This window comes from Prenolepis imparis, unplaced genomic scaffold, assembly GCF_030444845.1.
Source record: "Prenolepis imparis isolate NDT839.2.m4 unplaced genomic scaffold, iyPreImpa1.0 SCAF_5, whole genome shotgun sequence".
Lineage (NCBI taxonomy): Eukaryota > Metazoa > Arthropoda > Insecta > Hymenoptera > Formicidae > Prenolepis > Prenolepis imparis.
In genome coordinates this window covers 11,845,831-11,863,538 of record NW_028141163.1, presented here as the reverse complement: position 1 = coordinate 11,863,538, position 17,708 = coordinate 11,845,831, and the positions used below count along the sequence as shown (strand labels likewise).

Sequence of the window (17,708 nt, the reverse complement as noted above, 5' to 3'; positions counted from 1 at the left end):
TTTTTTGATGATCTTACCTTAATACTTTTGAGATATTTCATATATGTTTATGTAAAATTAATTAAAGTATAAAAAGTATAAAATATCTCCTAAATTATTCACTTGTTGGCCATCCTACCCTCATAATTTTTTATACCAAATATTGCGAGGAATCGTTTTATATAGAAAAATTAGGGTGGTTTTATTAAAAAAAAAACAAAAAAAACTAGGCTTTAAATGATCTTAAAAAACGCTAGCCAAAGACAATTCTATGTCACAATATTATTGCCCTCCCTCCGAAGCTTTTGTCTAATATTTTTTTCTAAATCCCTGTAATTTCCAAATATTTGTCTGTTAAGAATAAAAATAAATCAACCCTGTATTGATACCGTTCAATTAATTCGATGCGTTCGCTATTCGAGGCACAATTCAATTTTTAATTAATGTTTCTTCTACGTTTCTCATTTTCATTATCAATATGACTCTTTGTAATTATTGTTGATGGTCTGCCAAAATGCGATATTCTACTTTCGCAATTAGCTCGATGTTAATTAATTCCGCAGGAGAAATATCATCCAGCACGACGAGAGGCAGCTATTCTATTAGTGTTAAGCTTATTCTCTTCATTTCGAAGAGAGACGGTAGTAAATTAGAAACTGTGAATTCAATCTAATCGCGATTTAATAAGTGTTCAAAATTATATTCTTATTAATCTTATAATACCATTATTAATTTCATCGTGAAAATTTCTAGTCTCCTATTATTCTTTATACTATTATAATTTATTATTATTCTCTTGCACAGTTATTCTAAAAGTATTAATTCTAATAAATTTATTTTACAAAATTTTGTAAATATATAAACTTCTGAAATAGTATTTATTATATCGTAAAATACACGTGTCGAATATTCTCTTGTTTTGGTTTGATTTTTATTTAATTGAGATCAATAGCTATTTTTCAAGACTTCTTTTCTGATATAGATTGTAAAACACTAAGGTATAAGTGATATAAAAATCATATAAAAATATAATAAAAATATAAGAAATATATTTAAACAAGTGTGATGCAAAAAAGTTTGCTCTTCCAGCATATAAAATAAAATAAAATAAAGTAAAATATAAATGTTTATAAGTATCTATTTTCGACAAGTAATATATTTCATAAATAAGATTAATAAAAATATAAAAACACAGCATACAGATAAAACAAGATTTGAATTTGTGCTGACTCGTTTGCGGTTAAATTAAATAAATAAAAACGTAATGGAATGGGTTAAAACTTGTCGAGACGTTTTTGTGGCTGGAACATTAATTGATCAAACCACTATTAGTATGCAGACAGAAAAAAAAGAAGCAAAATCGCGGTCGATGCTCATTTATTGAATAAAAAATGTTTAAATAGATGGGGCATTCAAAAGAGTGATTATAGATCCAAGTGGTTAATTATCGTGAGAATCTCGTGCCAAGAGTGAAAATGTGGTCATTGATCTTCGTAGAACTAGTAGATGTTATATTTGGATCATTTACAAATTTCGTTTTCATTAGGGTGTTTTTAAATAAGTGCGAAAAATTTTAAGAGATGATTCTTTGTCAAAAATTAAGGGGGATTTTTCATATAAATATATATTCCTATATTTCTCTCTAAGGAGTTATACTTCTCCAAAGAAAGAGGCGAAAATTAGATTTTTTTTTTCTTGAAAACTATTGATTTTACGAAAAAAATAAAAGAAATAAAAAAGTTTCTAAAAGAATCATGTTTTCTAATACATATTTTTAGATAATCACATTCCAATCCGTTAAAAAGTTCTAATAAATTGAATAGGGATTGTTTCATCCCCTTATAACGATATGGGAAGATTAAAAACATATTAATAAGTAACCTAATTTTTATCTCTTTTTTGAAGAAGTGTCACTTTTCAAGGAGGGATATTGGAGTATATGTTTATATGAAAAACTCTCCTTAAGTTTTGACAAAGAATCATCTCCTAAATATTTTTCGCACTTATTTAGAAACACTCTATATTTAATATTAGATAACGTACGTAGGGAGTTTTCAAATCTTGAAATGACATGTATATCATATGAGTATATCTTATAATTAAACAATTGTCTTGTAATTTTTGTTTAAATTGTACTAGTTAATAAAAAATGGTTTAAACATTCAAAATTGAATTAATAGATCTAATTATATAAAACTTTTTCCGCGAAAATGTATAAACAATTATAATGTTTGATTGTAGATTCTTATAATGTTAATGTAACATTTGCGAAGAGTGTATAATTATAATTATATACAATACAATAATAAAATTATTTAAAATTTTTGAATAATAAACATACGTGGAAAATTTGTTTACCGCATTGCGTTTGCGTTCAAATCTAACATTGTATTGTCAGTATAATTATAATAGCTCTGTAATAAACACAGGAAGATAAAAAAATTGACTTCGCTTGAATTTGAAGTCAAATAAAATTAAAAAGACAATGGATGCAACGAAACACAGTCATACACTGTGTGACGACTGTGTTCGACTGAAGTTTTCTTAAAAGTTTATCCCCTACCGAAAAATACCACTACGTAAAAAAAATTAACTAAATTTAAAAACGTTGATATCTATCTGAAGTGATAAATAATAAGTAATGGAAAAAAGAGTATATAAAAGATTTCATCACAATTTCGAGATATAAAAAAATAAAAATTGCGAACGATGAAAGATCAAGTTTGAACGAATTTTGAATTCAATGTGATTTTTTTTATCGAAGAGAATCCTGAAATATTCTATTAATCTATTGATAATTTCTAAATCGTACAACTGACTATTCCTTCTCATACTTAAATCTCATACTTGAATATCCGTACGAAATAAAAAAATATCTTCTGTTGAGTTTTCTTCTGCTATCTATTCTTATCGTTGTTTACGAGATTTCTGTCCTTGAGTACAATAAATTATATATAACTATTATGTATCTTTCTCTTTACTTGTCTTATATTGTATTAATTGTACATTAAATGGAAATGATATATCCCAATTTTTGTTATACATTTATAAACAAGCACGGATTTCTTATTTTCTGAAAATCTTGAAACCTCTCATTTATTTTGTTTTAAAGCAGACGATTAAATTTAATCGAATAAATGGAAAAATTGAGCAAAACATTTTATTCCTCAATTGCAATTTGTTTAAAAATATATGTAAATTGTATATGAGATTACATTTTGTAGGAAAAATCCAAAAATTTAAAACATTTATCACAATTATTATCATGATATATAAACATCTTATATGAGATTATATATAAATATTTTCGTATGTGTGTGCTTTATAAATATTGCAACATAAAATTAATATTTCTTGGTATTAATATTATTAGCTTTCTAAATATATATATTAATACATTTTGACAACAATTTATATACAAAACTTTTAGCAGACTGTTACATATTCTTTTTGGAATATTATTATATACAATATAATTTTCTTAAAAAGCAATGCTTTTGAATTATTCAATCACAATGTGTATAATAATATTTTTTTAACGACGGAATGCTTTAATATACTTCTTTTATTTAAAGTCTAAATTCATATCTCACATTGATAATTATACGACACGAAACCCAATTATATCCTCCGCGCGTGACTAACAAACGTCATTGAAGAGATGCATTGCCGCAATCAGTGGATTGTTCAACCAACCATTACGTCAATACGATTAGTTAAAATAATCTGTGAACTCGTGTCGGTGGCATTAAACAAAATTTTTTGCTCGTAATAAATTGCTTATTTTCGGTGTGCTGTTAATTCTTATATTAAGCTTCATAATTGATCTAGTAATATTTTCAGTTTTAACGTGTATTTTTAATAGTTATTTCTTAATAGTATCGATTTATAATATTTTGTCGATAGTGCTTGATTTTTAATCGTTCGGTGATTGCAAAATCATTGACCTGGTTATCACTTTCTTTTCCATAGATAAGGGTGCGTGACGTCGATGAATGACGATGATATTTAGGAAATCCGATTTCATGAATAACTCGTATAAATAAATTCGCGAAGTTCAGAAAAGTAAAATGAGAAAAATCATTGCAAGTTAATTAATTTCTATTTACTTGATAAGAATTATATTTGCCGCTTTCTTATTATTAAGAATTTAAAATCCATTATAAAGTCTTAAATTTTTTTGCATAAAATAAAAAACACATTGCATCAATAAACGCACTAAACAATAAAGAATTTATTAAAATATATTGATATATATTTCGTATAAAATATATTTATTATAATTAAATATATTATATGTATAATATAATATATTTATTTAAATATATATATCATATAAAATATATTTATTATAAAAAATAACAAATGTTAACTGTAATTTATTATAAAAAATGCCTAATATAATAGTATAAGAAAAGATAGAATTTTCCGTACGAAAAAAAACCTACAAAAATATGAAAAAATTACTGATATATATATTATTAAAGAACTATTATTATATCAGTAGTGTTTTCGTATTTTTGTAGTTCTTTCTGTACGGGTTATAACATATTGCATATATATTGTGTATCGTATGTAAAAAAAATTGCTTTTATATTTATTAATGTTCTCAAGATATAATCTGTCCCCAGGTTTTTTTTTGCAGGGTATCCTATAAATATATACATATATAGAAACACCAATTAACACATTGAAAGAGAGACTAAATGTCTCACTTCTAAATGTGATTGGGATAAATAAATTATTTAATTACTATCAAAACAGCGATCTATACATATATAGTTGCGATAAATTTAATGTGTCAAATGGTGGCTTGAGTTAAAAATTAGCACAAATCGATCGAAAAGAAACAGAGTGTCTGCTTCAAGGAAAGCAACGGTGCGTTTTCATCGAATCCAGCCTTTCACAAGTCGATAAAAATACTTGTCCACTACCTTAGACAGCGATCGATCTTCTTATCCCCGCATTACGTATGTTTGCTATCATTATGCCAATCGAATATTAATTCACATTGTTTTTTCTGCAATCTTTGTTGCATTTAACCGATTTCCCTGCTGCATTTACATTTTATATTAATAAAATGCAATGTTAGTAAAAAACAAACATCTTTAAAAAATATATTAAATTAATTTAAAAAATATTAAATTTAAATATAAATAATTTCTCGGAAATTCTTCTCCTTCCATAAGAAATTTCCTCCTTTTATATTTATACTAGATCCCTCCTTTTATTTAACATTTTCACGGATTAAAATGAAGAAAATATATCCATAAATTTTTGTAATCTAGAAAGAAAAGGTCTCTCGAAACGAGTGTGTTCGTGTAAATATAGAGTAATAATAGTGATAAGATACTGAACTAATTAATTAAATATATTCGTGAGTATTTGTATCCCATATAAAAAAATTAGGATAATTTTTACAAGTGGGATATGATATATCGATAAAAATATTCATTTAATTGCAGATAAGCCTCATTTATCGACGATAGAGAGAATCTCACTTTTCAATCTATTGTGTTCTTGAAAAAATAATCCACATAAGAATTATTTATCTCTAATGGACAATTCTTATGTTAGATATAATTTTAGGAAAAATTACATTGAATTGTAATTCCAATTATATTTCGTATATAGCTCGTATATCTTTCAAGTTAAAAATTAATCTTATAATCGTATTTTGATAAAAGTGAAGATGAAAATGATGAAGTTCAGAAACATACTTCAGTTATAAAAACTGTAATACAAAGTAACGTAAAACGAAATTAAATGTTTTACAATTATGTTTATCGAAACTAATACTAATAAGATACTAAGCAAATATATATATAAAATTTAAGTACAGCAATTTTTTGTTTAACTTATGCCTTCAAAAATATATAAATTATGCAAATATAAGCAGTTTTTTTTTTAAAGCAAATAAAATAATTTTTACGTCAACTTACTATTTAAAGATTGAGATATGAATTGCGTAGATGTAAATAGAACATAATAAATTTTTAATGACCGGATATAATTATCGTGTAATCATTAGGAAGCGATGATGATTATGATTTCACAGAGCCTTCGAAAAATCATTAAAGACTATAATATCTGTTAAAACTTAACCATTGTGGTAACTGTTAGCACTGCTTCATTTACACAAAGGTCTCAATTATCTCACTTGAGTCTATTCTTGCATGTGTTGCTTTATGCTGCACGCCAAAGTGCGACAAAAAACCGCGAAAAATAGAAGTGTGCGTTGTTCTATTTCTTTTTTTTTTTTAAATAAGTAAACAACATCGCATTTTGCGCATTTTTTACTTCCATCGCGTTACTTATATTAGAAATTACGAGGTCGCGCGATAAAGAGTAACGAAAACATGGCTTAAGTGTTCCACTGACCTACACACACGCCACATCAGTCAATGGTCCTTGTATAGATCCTTCATTTAAGGGTTTAACCTCATTCGAATATATATATATATATATATATATATACATATCTGTTCGCGGAAATCAAATATATCGCGCATTTACGAACTTTGCGCTTCGCCATGTTGACACGACAGTGAAAGAGATCGATGCCTCATGTACAGGCTGTCGTAAAACACAATCTCTTGTCATCTGAGATGTCACTTCTATCTCTTCTAGCTACACGTATATTAGTATTTCTGCAAAAATGTGGTAGGTATATGTATAAATGCGCGGATCTCTCATATTTATCGCAATAATAAAATCAGTTGTAATCTGACTAAAGCGAGATGATAGTTAGATTAGTGAAGAAATGAGGATAGCGTTTTAGTTATAATCTGATTATATAATCGACATTTCGATCGTTCGACAAATAATAACTGGAACGAAGGAACTTCTTTTATAATAAAAGATACAGTCACTTGTATACACTTGAAGAAATATACTCTTGTTTGACGTATGGCTTTATATTCTGAAATTTTCGAAAGTTTATTTCGCGATTAGAGAGATCAAGTGAGTCTGGAAATGAATTTTTTTCATTTTTAATTATTTTAAATAATTATAAATTTAAAAACAATTTTTAAGCACGCTATATTATTAAATTTAAAGCGTTTTTGTGCGTTTTCTCTCTTTCATAGATTATTGGAATTTCGAATTCTCTAATTGTCCGGCAGATTTCATAAGTTTTCGAATGAGGAGCCTCACGCTGAGTCTCATGGCCGGTGAACCAAATTGAAAAGAAGCCATGAAATCAATCAAGGGTATCAATCAGCTCTTGAAAGAAGGACAAGTTCGTGCGCATTTAAGGATTTTTAGATGCACAAGGTCTATAACGTTCTATGCTTTTCCACGCGATAATTTTCAATTATATTATCTTAATGTAATATAAAACTAATATTTCTCAGATATATTGCCTTACATTAAAAAAACGTTAAAAAATTTCCCTTACAAATTGTTTACAAAGACGTATTGATGTTGGTGCGCGCTTTAATCGATTCATGATTTTAAAATATTTGTTTTGTGACTGAAGCTTAAAGTATTCCTATATCTTTTTTTATGTACCTATTGGTTGGAAAGAAGTATGCCGATGAGGAATGATATACAAATGCCCACTTTATTGCAATAACAATAACTAGTCAAAATAATTGAGATCGTAAGAATTTAAAAAATATAGACACTTATTTTATTGAAACTCTCTCCGAATTTAATATCTATCTTATCTCTTAATTTTTTTTCGACAGATTGGTACATGAATCATAGGAAATTTCTAACTGAAAATTATGTGTGTGTGTGTGTGTGTGTGTGTGTGTGAAATTATTTTCTCATCTATATATATAAATTGCCGATAATAAAATTAAGTGTATTAAGTAAAAGACCGTTTAATTTATTTCGTGGAAAAATTTCATTCTGAATGAACAACATTCTGTTTCGAGAATGTTTGTTTTGTTAGGTCTTGAGAATAAAAATTTCACGAGTGCAACGATCTGTGCCAAGTTTCCGGAATGTACTATTTGTCACTTGCAAAGTCAAACGAACAATCGTAATATCACGTGCCAATTATTTCCGGCGACCGTCATCAAGGACGTTCTGCAAAAATCTATTTCCTCACTCACTCTCCCTCCCTCTCTTCTCTATTAAAAAACCATTTTCTTCTTTTAAAAAAAGTTAAAAATTGAAAAAAATAAATTAATTTAACTAAATCTGATGTTTTTTTTTTTTTTTTTTTTTTCAAAATATTTAAAGATAAAAGACAATAAATATAAGCGTCTTTTTTAAATATGTATCTTTATGCAATGAAACAAATATATTCTTAAAATATTAATTAATAAGTATATGCATATAATTTATCTTGCAGTGATATTACAATTTCAAAAGATAAAGCGGACTATATCGTATATCGTAATGGATTTTTAAAAAAGTCACGATTGAAAATTTACGTACGATTTGAAAATAAATGAGGAAAACAAACATACAATAATTTTTATCTAAATTTTCATAAATTATTAATAATAATGATAATAATTTTACATTTTAATATGTATCTGTTATCCGAAAGCACGTACAGATCAAAGATGATCGATCGATAAATGATACATAATTCTTTTTACATCTCTCGAGACACAATACTATCAATTATTTGTAGAAAAAAATACGCGCGTGTATCTTTTGCTGATTAAGCTATGCACAACCTACAACACGCGCATCCTTGCCAAGTAACACGTGATCTACGAGAATAGCATATGTCGATAGGCTTAAAAAAAAAACATTCTGTCGCAATAAATAGAGGAAAATAGACTATTCTCTTAATTTAACACTTATATCATTTTCACACAAGCATAATAATTTATCCCTGTTGACACTTTTCTTGTCGTTTTTGCCTTTCTTGCAATATTTTTATTATATCATAATATCATATTCTCTCCTTTTAATATTTTTGATTTTAATGTGTGTATTATAATTTTATACTTTAAAAAGTGAAATTGATAGATAAATTAAAAATTCTATTAATTAATTCTGTAATTTTCCCAATATTTTTGTATTTTCATAGATAAAATATAGCGAATGGAATATCGTAAACATTTTATAAGACGCAGTTTTTATAATAGGATTACGAAATGCAATCGTAGCATAATACTGATAATTGTTTTTATAAGTCCAATCTACTGCTAATGATAGAAATAGCAGTCATATTGCTAAGCGTGATTTTTATTGATAAACACGTGATTTCTTTTGATAAATGTAAAACTGCTGAATTTATATAAACGTATATCCCGATTTGATTTCTTAGAATTTCTTAGAATTCTATGCAGATACTTGGATTGCATTATTTATTTTTAACGTGAAATGTTTTCAAACTATACAATCTTTTCAACTTTCGGAATTATAAACATGCTATTAATCTTATGTGCGTTCTTCTTACATCCTTCTATAATTGTATGTTTTTTTAAATTTCAATTAAATTTATAGAAAATTTTTAGAATTTTACAATTTTTCAGATTTTATTTTGTTCGAAGTTTGTATGTTCGATTTTTTGCACTTTGAGTTTATTGTATTAATATATTTGAATTTTGTCGATTTATAAAATTTTCTGTATTTTTTTACATTCTTCATTTTTTATTAATAATTAATATTACATTAATAATATAATAATATTATAAATATAATAATATTATAATATAAATATAATATTATTATTAATATTAATATAATAATAATATTAATAATATCATACTACAATTATTAATACTATAATTTTTATATTAATAAACAAATCTCTGCTCCTATATTTTTTAATAACATTTTTTCTAAATTTTTTGATTTTAGAATCTTAATGTGTGTCTGAATTAGAGAATATGCAGACTTGTTTAGATCTCATGTTGTAATTTTCCACAGATAAAATGCTTTCGCGATATACATTTCATAAGTACAATCAAATTTCAACATTGTTTTGCAGCCCAGTTTCCTAAAGTTCCAAGGTCAAGTGGCTCACTCACTATCAAATTACTACTGTTCAAATAATTGCTCGCGGACAAAGTGCAATCATCGACAATAAGATTACAATAGAAAAAAGTTCAACAGTTCAACAAAAGAAAAAAAAAAAAAAAACATCAGAACGAGACTAGTCGTTTCTTATAGTTTTTTTGAACGCTGAACACGAATGCGAACACTATGAACACCAATTTGAATTTAGCTTTTAAAAAACTATAAGAAACTAGTCTCATTCTGGTGTTAAAAAAAGTCATTTTTGTTGAACAATGTAATATTCATCCTTTATTAAGATCTTTCTTTAGCCTCCTTTACGCTTTAAAAAAAAATTAACAACCATAAGTCAATTTCTGTTCTATTTTAAGACTGTCGCTGCTCTTTGTATAAAGATAATAATACCAAAGATCACAATCTACTTCAATGAATTCCTTCCGCTATATATTATATTACAGAATATACAGTGTGTGGTCGGTTATTGATGATGCAAGCGGAAGAGAGAAATAATTCTTCAAAGAAAAGACATGCAATATTTTTTTCCACACGTTTCTTTTCTTCAACCCACTTCTCTTCGACAGGACAGGACGATATACGGTATCTAAGGGGTTCTTCGATAAAGGATGAAGAAGAAAAAAATACCTTGTGCTGAGACCTTTCTCCTTACTGCTGGCGAACGCGATTCATCCGCGAGGGTGGACACTTAGCACCGAGCAGAAGATGCGAGGATACTGTCAGATGCAGTTTTGGCAGTGCAGATACGGTATGCACAACGATATATACAATGACGACGACGTATAAATCGTATAGGTACGTGGTCCACGAAAATAGTGTCGCGTGGTGAGTGACAGCTGCGGGAATCTACGCGAGCACGACGGCGAAGAGATGCGTCATACTACTAGACTATGGAGGAAGAACGAGGCTGTGGCTTACCCTCCTTTTTATACGTCCCCACCTCGCGCTTAATTCCGAGCGAGCACGTGTTCGCGGTGTGCACCACGTAAGTGCATCGCCGAGCTCTGTCTATCTCTTTTAGTTACTTTTATTCGGCGCGATATCTATACTCCGTCTCTCGCGCGCGCGCGAACAAAGATTTATATAGTTAAGCGATAAGAAAACAAGGAAGAAAGATGCCTTGCCTTGTTTTTTGCCTCAATTTGTTTCAGCTAAGTTCAGAACAATTGTCTCTTTTAGAGATTTTACGCTTGTGATTTTATTTATAAAAATTTGATAGGTCTTTCTTTAACAATAATTATTTTATATTCATATGATATTAATATTCATATTAATATTATTTATAAAAATTTTAGTTTTTTCTTTAACAATAATTATCGTGATATTAATATTCATATGTTTATATTAATGTTATGTTAATATTTTTTTCTATCTATTTATTATATATAAATGATGTTTATTAAATTATTTTTATACGAAGTTTATTTACCTCGTACAATATAATAATAAATTGACAAATGCATGCTGAAAAATTATTTTACCATTAATTTTGATATATTTTTTAATTTACATTTTTAGTGATACTAATAATTTTTTTTTTTAACAATGTATAAGTAATAGAAAAATTAAATTTGTAATTATAATGTTGCTAAAAATTAATGTACATATAAATAATATCACAATAATTATTAAAGAATAATTGTTAAAGAAAAATTAAAAAATACAAGCGTAAAAAATATAATTGTTCCGAATATATGTGTTAACATATATATAAGAATATAAAAAAATATGATACAGATAATAATTGACTAAATATAATAACAAAACTATAACAGAAAATAATTTAAAGGTTTGCTATATCGAATTCAAGTTAATAATAAAATATATAAAACAAATAAGAAATTTTGTAAGATCGTGCATCATCCACGATAAAATATAATTCTGTTTGTTGCGTTTTAATAAAAATAAATGTATTTAGATAAAACATTTTTAAAGAAGTAGTCATCTCTCTTTCCTTTAAAAAAATTGATGTGATAAATTTTTATAAATATCCAACATTAATTTGTATTTAAGTTATATTAAATTATTTTCTAATAACACATCTCTCTCTCTCTCTCTCGGCATTTTACCAAGTTTTAATTGTTTATAAATATATTTTTTTATTAATTATCTCTTCTATCTTACTCTCTATGTTTCTTTTCTTCTATTTAGATTATTAGAAAAAAAATCGTAATATATATATATGTATTATATATTTTTAAAGATTAAATAAAGGCACGCATGCACGCGCGCAACGTGCAACATCAATTCCACATGCGGAAAATGTGTCAGTTAGTGATAAATTAACGCTCGTAAAGCACTGTTTCCGTTGCATTCGCTAACTCAACAAGTTAACATGTACTAATCCTTGGCTAAACGTCCATAAATTGTTTGCTCTTTCACAGCCACGAGTCTAATAATTGGACAAACATGTGCGATGATTTGTCGTTTGAGGAGAGTGGAAAACAGTTCTTTCAGAAATAATCGCTTTTTATTATCAGGAAGCCTTTGTTTTTCTCGATGATTTTTGATACCAGAAATTAATATCGCGGATTTCAGTGATAACGAAACAAATTCTTGTGTCAAGTCACCATTCTTAATTACAAAATCTTATCATGTCATAAATTTCTAAATCATCTCTGTACGATGTTTGCTCTTGAGAAGATAGAATCTTCGTTTTATAAATTTTGTAATACTAGATAGAACTTTGTGTGATTTATGTAGAACATGAATTTTTTTAATTAAAAGAAATATTTGTGCGATAGGTATTATAGAATTTGAGTATTTTATAAAATTTGTTCTATATAGATTCAGATAGATTTTTGAAGAAAATCACAACTTTTTAAAGTCACAAATATGATTTTGTTGCCTTAAGATCTTGACTTCAATCTTAAAACTATTTCAAAAACAAGCTTTGATTAATTTATCGGCAATTATATATAAAATCTGTAGAAAATTTGTAGAAATATTTCTCTATTAATTGCATAATTCATATATTCCTATAATAATCTAATCTTCTTTTCTACAGATTTTATATATAATTGTAAAAATCAACAAAAAATTGATAGTTTTATCTGTATATAAAAAATAATATTAACAAAATACTTAACTATAGACGTATTATCTATAGTAGATTAATCGTTCGATTAATTCGATTAAATTTTAATCAGAGTTTGATCAAAGCGAGACTCTTGTAAATTCTTTGTCCCATATATCGAATCTTCGATCTACTGATCCGTGGATTTACAAATTTATTACGCCATGGAATCCTAGTATATTACAGGATGTCTACTCAAATCTTGAAAAAAAATTCCTTCCAGGTATTTTCGTTCAAAATTCCAGATAAAATGTGAAAATTTGTAGATTTGCAGTTTTTTAAAATAAGTTTCTTTATTATATATTATGTATTATTTATTATATATATTATGCATGCGTTTTCTAATCTTTTCTATTCATCTAGCGATTGCAAAGAAATAAGTTACCAGGAATGCAATTTTTCTAGGATTTAATATTGATTTATTAATCGTAAAATTAATTTTTGAACAAAGTGCAATATATATCGATCACTATAATAAACGCTAAAGATATATGCAAAAATATATAATAAAAATATAAAACAAAAAAGAATTTTATTATAAATGTCTTAAGGCGAACTCTAATTTATTATATTATTAAAAAATATTGAACAATTTTCTTTGAAACTTACATAAGATCTTGATACCAAAAAGAGATCGTCGATAAAAAAAATCACATAAAATTTTAAATATTGCAAAGATATGTTAGACATACGTTTCTTAAGTGTTAAATAAGAGCAAAATTATCAAAGATAAAATTTTTGAAAAAATTCTCCGAGTCTCAATAAAATTCCATGAGAATTGCCGGAATTTTTTCAAGGTAGCAGACATCCTGTATATTATTTCTCGTGAATTTAGAGATTTGGATTTATGGGTTCTATAAAGATTTGTAAAGTTTCGCAAAATTTAGAATACGTTATTGTTTGACAGATCTCCGCGCAGGCTATACATTTAATTCGTTGATCCGCAAATGTCACCCGGATCATTAATTTCGCACTCAGACCAATCTGAACACAAAGCTAATAAAACAGAGTGCCAATGATAAATGGCAATTTTTTTCCCCCATTTTTTCCCATTTGTTCGAACATTTCGGAAGTATCAATCTCGATTATTAGGTGCACGACACGTGACACCTGATGTAGACGTAAGGACTGAGATCGTCGGTCACAATCGATTGTAACTGACGTTACAAAACATTATATCACCATGGTGACAGGCGAAAACAAATGCATGCGATCGTGCGAGACCTACGTGCGCTGACCTACAGTGAGCCTCACGAGTTCAGTGTGTCACGTGTACGTGAGCAAAGGACTAAAGAGTTTCTCTCATTCGTCGACCTTCGCAGGTATAAAAATGTGTCTCGCTACAACGAATTCGCAGGTATCGGAAAAACTCGAGGTCACTCGAAGTGGAAGATGGTTTTTGGTATTAAGTTAATATCTTCGTGCTCTACACACATCGCTTCATGAGACTCTCACGTGAATCGAATTAATTAAATAGAAAGGCCTAATAAGAGCTAAACACCAATAAAAAACTCCTAAATAATTTTAGACACTATTTAGTAGCTTAACAGTAAACGTTTCGATCTCGTTTCGAGCCACATCTTCAATAACTCTGTATAACAAAAATGGGAATGTTATTTCCGGGACCCCTCAACAAATCTAATTTTAATTTAATCAGAAATGAGTTTGGAGTTAGGACAGAATTTTTTGGGGGTGGAGAAAGTAAGACTCCTTTAATGTCTGTCCCTTAATCCTTTGATCGATGATTTTTATATTTAGATTTGTTCTTGTTAGATTTTTGCACTTGCAAAAGTCCTGATGCTCGATTTCTTTAGATTCTTATTTAAGTTCTAATTTCCTCGTGACCCTTTCTGTGGACACTCGAAATCTAAATTCTTCGTAAGTTCGAAATTCCTCAGTTTCGTCCGAATTTTGATTTTTAGGATTCTTCTATCTTAAAAAAAATTGTGTCCCATCAAACTTCTATAATGTTATTCGCTGACGTTCGAATCTGATAATCTTTCGTCCCCTATCTTTCGACCTTTTTGAATTTAATTGGCCTCAAGGCCACCGGGGGAAAAAAAAAGCAAATTGTATACCTTTTTTTTCAAGAATGTCGTAAAAAAAAAAAAAAAAAAAATACTGCAGCTTATCCGAGAATAGTCTTTTATCGATGAATCTATGCCAATGTTTCGTGCAATATTATGACGCGACCCTCGAGCTAGTTACCTTGACCCACATTTGAGTACAGTTCAGTGTGTTACCTGCTTGAAATGGATCGAAACCGAGTTCAGTATTCTCCTCTCTCAACTTTTTTCAACCCTCCAGCAAGTTCAGTCCCTCTCCCCCCTTTCTCTTTCTCTTACGAATTCAAAATGTTATGTAATCTTTTTTCTCTTTCCACCTAAAATCTTTATAACCTGTATAATTTTCTCTTTTCGCAATTAATAAATATTTCAATTAATACAATTAATATTTTTATGAATGTTAAATTTGTGCAATTTAAATAATTGAAACTGTAGCAATTGAGCATAATTGGACTGTTGTATTTATTATTGAAATTTATACTGATCGCACAATTAGAGTTGTTGAATAAATAAAGCACATATAATAATAGTAATTAATGTAATTTATTAATATTATAATAAATATATATATTATAATTTAATAAATATATATAATTATTGTTTAAATTTAATTACAAAGAATCGACAATATATCTCATTATAATTACGCGATTTTGATGTAATCTATGCTTTACATATCATATAATTTTTATCTTACATAAAAATGATAGAAATTTTCCATAATTTTATTTCTTCAATTAAAAAAAAATGTAAAAAATAATACATATGTATAAATGATCGTTTTTTGTACGAAGAGATCAATCATTCGATGTAATAAGATTTTTACGTAAGATAAAAATTATATGATTCGTAAAGCGTAGATCATTTTTACGTAAGATAAAAATTATAATATATTTATTATAAGATTAATAAATTACATTAATTAATTACTATTATTATATTTGCTATATTTATTCAACAACTCTAATTGTGCGATCAGTATAAATTTCAATAATAAATACATATAACAGTCCAATTATGCTTAATTGCTATAGTTTCAATTGTTTAAATTGCACAAATTTAACATTCGTCACTAGAAGATTAATTCAAATGTTGTTGAAACGATACGCAATTGCGTTTCAACAGAATATGTTTACAACTTGCAGTCTGATATATAAAAGTCGAAACCGACTCATTTATTTACGGAAGTAAACTATATATACTTATTATATCACTTTGTAATGCAGTATTTTCCACAATGGACAAAGAGAATATTTTTTATATCGTTCGGGAAAACAGTTGCATCGCTAATAACATATTTTCCACTATAAGGCCAGATAGATCGAAACCAATCAATTATAATAGAATGTAACAAGCACAGCCGAAGCTGTCACGATAAAACGGAGTAAACACGCGTGAAAGGATTGTATAATATTAAACAGAAAAAAACAGACATTGTGCATCATGTGTGTATGTGTATATACGCATTCATATGTTAATAGTATTTTTCCTGTATTGCATAAAAAATTGGCCGCACAAATTGCAATTCGACACTCGTATTGTTTTATCTTGCACAAAAGACGACTGCTTATGTATAATAATGAGACTTCTATAAAAAAAAAAAAAAAAAAGAGGTTTTCGAGAAGACTCTTCAAGCCAGTTTCGTATATCTACCAAATCGATATATCTGTTGCAAAGAGGAGGATCATTGTAATTATTAATTATCTCCGGGCTAACGTATAAAAAAAAAAAGACGCGATGACACTCGGCAAAGGGCGAACATCCATGGATTAATTTCAACAGCAGTGTGTGTATCTTGTGCATAAAGTTTTCACGAGATTCGACATTTTTCTATTCCCGCGATGTAGGTCAGTGTCGAGAGCGGTTCATTTACTTACGGCTTATATTACAAAGGTTCGTCTTTGTGTGAGCGCGTATAAAATAACTAGACAGCTTATATCGAGATAGTATTGGTATCTAATAGAGTATAATTTCGCGAAAAATACATTTTTAGAAATATATAATTGGCCAGTATAAAAATATTGCGTGTTCTCTTAATTTAATTCCACTTTGTCCTATTTTTGTAGAGATGTGTGTGTGTGTGTGTGTGTGTGTGCTCATAATGTTCAGTTATCAACACATGTATGTAGATAATATATGTATATATAATAATATATAATATATACTGTAATATATAATATATGATGTATAATATATAATATAATAATATATAATATATAAAATATATGAAAAAATATGTGCATATTGTTAGAATTTAATAAATTTAAAAATATATAACGAGAGACAGAGAAGGAAAATAAAAATAAAGTTTTTATAAAATATTTCGTAAACGACGATTAATTTGAAATTGAATAAAGAAATATTATTGCATTTAAATCGTTCAAGAACGGTTAAAATGTTACGTTAGCAGAAACAGCGGTTTGTGGAAATAATTTATTCTTATATAACCATGACCAATTTTCAACGAGGAAAACGTATGTAAAAAAAAAGAGAATAAAACCGACTATTATGTATACTATTATCAACAACATGTTGTGACATAACGCGCGCACTGGCATCTTCAATAAAATTCTGTAATAAAAAGATCATGAATATAGTTTTCCGGAGAAAACTATATTGATTTTTATATCCTGACATAAGAT

At 27.5% G+C, this 17,708-nt stretch overlaps 1 protein-coding gene across 2 annotated transcripts in view; it reads right to left on the bottom strand.

Moving 5' to 3' along the window:
* The window catches only part of Gs2 (glutamine synthetase 2), a 31,869-nt gene that overhangs the window by 11,874 nt on the left and 2,287 nt on the right, over positions 1-17,708 (bottom strand). Inside the window, exon 1 of one of the 2 annotated variants that reach the window (XM_083039050.1) lies at positions 10,552-10,818. The exons of the other annotated variant lie outside the window; for it this stretch is intronic. The gene's annotated coding sequence lies outside the window, so the exon portion shown is untranslated. Of the gene's footprint in view, positions 1-10,551; positions 10,819-17,708 lie in introns of those variants that run through there. 2 annotated transcript variants of the gene reach the window in all.